General features: G+C 40.7%; 1 pseudogene; it reads right to left on the minus strand.

Annotated features, from left to right (window-relative positions):
- Window positions 1-4822: 4822 nt before the first annotated feature.
- On the minus strand, window positions 4823-5754 carry LOC142422297 (transmembrane protein 69 pseudogene; annotated as a pseudogene).
- Between the last annotated feature and the right edge of the window lie 454 nt (window positions 5755-6208).

Consider the following 6208-nt stretch of genomic DNA (forward strand, 5'->3'; position numbering starts at 1 on the left):
TGGGCTGCTAATCACAAGATCAGCAGTTCGGATCCACCAGAGGATCCTGGGTTGAAAGATGAGGTTTCATGAACCTATAAAGAGTTACAGTCTCAGAAACCCCCAGGGGGCAGTTCCACCCAGTCCTCTAGGGTCACTCTGAGTCAGACTTTGTGGGTGGTAGTCCTTTTCTAGTGATTGATCTTCCCTGATGATGTGTCTAAAGTAAGCAACTCAGAGTTTTACCAGACTTGTTTCCAGAGAGTATTCTGGTATATTTCCATGAAGATGGATATATTTGTTTTTCTGACACTCCATACCTACCCAGACCAAACACCGGCATCATTAGTGCATGTAAGCCTAAACATGAAAAGTAAAATCAGGATGTCCACAAAATGGCATGGGAAGGAGTATCTTCAGGATTCAAATAGTAAATTTCAAGTGAGGTAAAAATACCTGAACAAAGTACACATTAAACGATAATATATCAAGATTTGTGGGAAGCAGCCAAGGTATTACTGAAATGAACATTTATACCACAAGGTGCATACATTAGAAAAGAAGAAATGGCTCATCATTAACCTATGTTCCTGCCTCAAAAATCTCATAAAATAAAGGCAAAACAAATTCAAAAGCAAGCAGAAAGAAGGGAATAATTAAGATTAGAATAGAAATCAATGAAACTGAAAACAGAAAAACCATGCAGGAAATCTTTGAAACAGAGAGTATTTACTGTCTTTGAGAAGATCTGTATAATTTCAAGCCTTCAAACAAGACTAACAGACAAAAATGATAGAAGACGTAGTGTATCAAGCCAAAAATAAAACCAGAGAAATCACTACAAACCCTGTACATAGGATCATACCAATTCCCCAGCGCCAATTTCAGATGTAATTGAAATCCTAACTCCTCAGCAGCATTTGCTATACATCTACAGTACTCTAAAATTCCTATAGGAAGGTAAAGGAACTAGAATAGTTAAAATCATTAAAAAAATGAAACAAAATGGAGGAATCAATATACCTAATTTCTTTTAGAATGCATTATGTAGCACATCCCAGAGTCAGGTGTCTAACCACAGACTGGTTAAACCACGTGTGATTATACCTATATCATAAAGTCTTCCGAAAACACAGATAAATAACATTGCAATAACTCAGCAATGTAAAACAGCAAATCATTAATACATGTAAAAAGATAGACGAATATCCAGGGGATTCTAAGATGTGATTCCATTTGCATACTTCTTTTGAAATGACAAAATTATAGAAGTAGAAAAGAAAGTGGTGGTTGCCAGGAAGTAAACTTGGAGGTGGGGGGCGTGGAGAATGTGATTATATAAGGACAACATGAATGTTCCTTGTGTGGAAATCTTCTGTGCCTTGACTATATGAGTGTCAATATCTTGGCTTCCTATTACACTAGAGTTTCACAAGACGTTATCATTGGACAGAGTTGGAAAACATTTTACATGTGAATCTGTAGTCTTCGAAAAATAAATATTCTATGTTAGTTTGTTAAAGACCGTCTATTTTTTCATCTCTTTCATTCTTCCTTCCTTGCTCATTTTGATGGAAGCCAGCTAGCTGCCTTGCTGGTAACTGCCCTGTGGAGAGTCCAAACTGGCAGGACACTGAGAGCGAACTACCTCAGTTCAAGGTCAAGAAGCATAGCCCTTAGGACAACAGCCTGTGGGGAATTGAATCCTGGCCACAGCCAAGCCGTGGAGATGCTTCTCCCGTCCAGCCTTCAGAGGAGAACACAGCTCCAGCTGACACCTGGACTGCAGCCTTGCAAGGGATTCTGTGTTATCACCACCCAGCTGAGCTGCACACACATTCCTGAACCAAATAAACCACAATAATAGACATTTGTTTCAATCTGCTGTTTGTGGGTAAATTTTCAAGTGGGAATAAATAAATAATGTAATACCTTATGAGCAAGCAACTGCCCGGTTAGACCTATAGCCACCATACACATGTGGGTTGTTCACTTGGTGCATACATCTGCTGGAATCATTTGTTATAATGTCCATGTGAATATTATCTGCAATAGCTATGAGAGCCCTTGCAGCATTGAGGTTACTTGTTGGGCCACTAGCTACAAGGTCAGCAGTTCGAAATCAGCAGGTGTTCCTTGGGGGCAAGACGAGGCTCAGAAGTTACAATCTCTGAAAGCCACAGGGGCAGCTCTACTTTGCCCTCCAGGGGTCACTTCCAGTCAGAGTGGACATGATGACGGTGAGTTTGGAGCTTGGAAGAAATGGAAACAATCCAAATTTTATCCAAAGTTGAGTGCACAGTTTCTTTCTCCTTCAAGGTGTTGCTAAGACTGATCCTTGACCTTTCAACGGGAGGCATCTGAGTTAGGAAATCCAGAGTCATGTCCAGGGCTTCATTCTTAGTCCTTGTTGGGTAACACTTTCTTTTTACACTGCAGTGTTTAGCCATTGCTCCTCAGCGTAGCTCCCCTGCTTGGGAGTTCAACTTTCCCAGAATGAGCTACAGATGTGCTGACATCGGCAGTTCTCTCAAGAACTCTGAGTCCTTATGTTAGCTCACTCTGCTTGGATAGAGGGCTTTTATTCTTCATGACAAGTTCGTCTGAGCAAGCTCAGTGAAGTTCACGGTCACTAAGTGGGGTGCATTCAGAGCTGGGCTGCTGCACACAGGCAGTCGGCAGTGAAGCCCACCAGCTGCTCCTCAGGCGAAAGACAAGGCAGTTTGCTCCCATAAGGATCTACAGGCTCGAAAACACTATGTAGACTTGCTATGAGCTAGAATTTATTTGATGACAGATTTGGGGGAAGCCTGGTGGAAAGTGCGCCTTACTCAGTCTGATAAGATACCTAAAACTAAATCCCAGGTGTGGGTCTTAGGTTTCACTTTTCTTTCTAACAGGTCTGTCGAATCTTTGTGCCAGATTCCAGATAGCAGGAGAGGCACCTTTTGATAAGCCTCACCAGACAAAATGTTAAATAAAACAGTTTCCCTAAACATTTGTCTGCATAATTAAAAGACACAATGTGGGATCAATATCCCCGATATAATAACCCTTTGTATATGAGTACACAGAAGAGTTAGTGTTTTTCTTACTAAAATCAGAGTAGATACATTTAGAACATGTAGATCAAAAGTGAACCCTCTCTGGTGAGAAATGCCATCATTCTACATCATCAGTCTTCAATGCATCATCACTTTGTATCAAATCATTGTTTGCCACCACGACAATCACCTTGCTCATTCTTGAAGGATAACAAGAATTGTTCTATGAGAAGTTCTCTGGGAAGCCTTGCCCCATAAACCCTACAGCCCCAAACTTGTCTCTGAAGACGTCTTTTTGTTCCCCAAATTCAAAGAATGTTTGAGAGTGTCATGAATGGCATCCCTGAAAGATGCCCAAACGGACATGTAGGTGGGATGTAAATTGAAGTTTGCAGAAGTCTTCGGAGAAAGATCGGAGACAAGAAACACTGCTTGCTGAAAGGTATACACTTAGATTGAGGGTATGTCTTAAGACAATAACTTCTCATGTAGATATTTTCATTTAATAAAGATATCTTTGATTTTACAACAATAATTTTATTTACCTATATTCACATCCATACGGTACACATGGGTTTATATGATCTCAAGTACAGACCAGATCGAAAAAATACGATTATTAAAAATGTCGAAGTACAATGAAGTAAAGAATTTGAATTATCTTTCAGCTGAAACTTCTAGAAACCCTACATCTGAACTGTTACTTATAATCTAGGTTAATGACTGGAGAAAACCACACAGGACTCTTGGAGGCATTGGCCATAAAATGAAACTCTGCTCTTAATTTGCAAGCAATTTCTGGACGGTGCTCCCATAAAGCATTATCCACAGACCCTCCGCCATCTGTTTTGTTCATTTGCTTTTGGCATGTTCTTAAATGTCTGCTCATGCCCAAGCATCTGAAATACTCTCTCTCAAGACTTAAACCTGCTCTTCATTTCCCCACCTGACCTTGGTTTTACTGAAGTCCTTCCCTGGGACACAACAGTCATGTTTTAGTCCTCTACTTAACTCAAATTCTGAACTGAACAGAGAAATCGTCAACTTCCATGTAAGTGGTAATATTGCAGAAAGTTCACAAATACGGAGAGGGGTTTGTGTACTGGTCTTTGTGTCAACCTGGCTGAAACAGGATTCTCAGTGGCCAGACAATCGAGGCTTCCTCCCATGTGTGTTCTATCATCATGTAATCAACTCCATGATGAAGGCCTGTTCCTCTCTTGCTGATATGAAACCTATGTCTGTGACATCCACCTCTGTTTCTTTGGACTGGAGACACGAACACATCATATGACTCGCTGACTCTGGGAGCTATCAACAACCTGCTACATTGCCTGCCAGCTTGCATTTAAAAAATTCTGCAGCCAGGAACCTAATTTGCTGAAATTGGATTCATCTGTCTCTGCCTCCATCAGTCTTTGGGCTTCCTGCTTCCTGGTTCATCATCCCCACCAGCTACATGAGTCAGGGAAAGCCCGGAGGTCAACACCTGACCTTTGTATTTAAACCAGACTGGACTTAACTGCTTATACACTTTATATTAAGAACGGGGCCTACTCAGTACAATAGTCCCCGTTCTTAATATAAAGTGGATTCATTCCTTTTTTTTTTTTTTGGAGTTGAGAGATTTTTATATTCTTGTTTAAAGTACTAAGAAATGTCTTTGTTTAAATGGCAATCCATCTGGGAAAGAAAAATTACCATTGCTGGAAGCAAACAAGCAGAAAGGTGATGTCAAAATGCGACCATACAAAGCTTACAGTGAACACACTAATGATACACACAGCGTGGGTTCATGTTCATTCATGATCAGACTTCTTGAGTCCTTTCTTTGGATAAGTACCTTTAAGTAATAAGGTGATTACAAATGAAAAGAAGGCCACTACAGTGCCTGCTGTCCTTAGGGCTTTGAACCAATTGGGATAAAGTGGCAACAGAAAAAGTTCAAAGTGTAAAGTGATCCCTAAACCTATTATTAGGGTAACTATAGCTTCATTAAGTCCTTCAGAAATAAGGAAGGCAAACCATGAAAAAACAACCGGAACTAAACTATTAGCTAAATTAAGGTAGTCTGGTTTGGCTGGACTACTTTCTGGCAGAGCAAAACCCCATCTGATCCCTCCTAAAAATGACAGGAAACTAGCTCCATAAGCCACCTGAGTAAAAGCTAACATAGGGATATAAGCCTTGGTCATCACCATGATCAGTGGAGGAGCAACAAAGGGGACCAATCCTGCCAAAGTTAAGAATAGGGCCGGCTTTGGACTGTGAGACAGGTAAGTGATGGTGCTTGGTGACCTGGTTGTAAGTTCTGCTTGCTTCTGTTTCTTCTTAAAACAGCATGGGGAAGTGTGATAACACCGTGTCTTGCTCTTACACACTGGACATGATGACCAGTGCCATGCCATTGAATACAAAGGGAAATAGTTCTTTTGGAGCAAGGTCTTGAGAAAAAGTTGATTTATTTTCCTGCTGGCTCCTAATCCCGAGAAAGGGTACCTCAGCATCTTTGAAGATGCTTGAGAACATTTCTGGATGAAGTGGAACATACTGGGTCCTGTTGAAAGTCTTACTCAGGAAGATGCCAGGCAATCCTGATTAACATGTCCTTAAAGCGAGTCTCGATGCCCTCCTTTCTTCATTCTCTTCGTGGCGGCCGCCAAAACGTCCTTGCCAGCGTAGAGCCAGAAAATGGAAAAGCAAAGTTCCAGAACCGCCAAAGATCGGGAAAGAGCACTTCCGGCGAATCAAGTGGATTCATTCTTAATATAAACCTTTTTCTCTCTATGAATATGTGTGTATATTTAAAATAAATAAATCACTGCCACTGAGTCATTGCTAACTCACAGTGAGCCCCTGTGCGTTTCCATGACGGTAAACGTTTCTGGAAGTAGAAAGCCCAGTCTTTCTTCCATGGAGCTGCTGAGGGTTTCAAACTTCCAACCATGCGGATATCAGCCCACACGTAACCAGGGTTCCTGTATATATATATATATATATATATATAATATGTGTCTGTGTAGATGTATAATATATGTGTATATACACATATGTATATGTTTATACATATATATGCATATATACTAACTAGAGAGTCACTATGACTCAGAATCGACTCCACAGGAGTGAGTTTGAGTGATAGCGATATAGATCAATCACTGTTTTTTGTTTCTCTAGAGGTTCCA

Source organism: Tenrec ecaudatus, chromosome 12 (assembly GCF_050624435.1).
Source record: "Tenrec ecaudatus isolate mTenEca1 chromosome 12, mTenEca1.hap1, whole genome shotgun sequence".
NCBI lineage: Eukaryota > Metazoa > Chordata > Mammalia > Afrosoricida > Tenrecidae > Tenrec > Tenrec ecaudatus.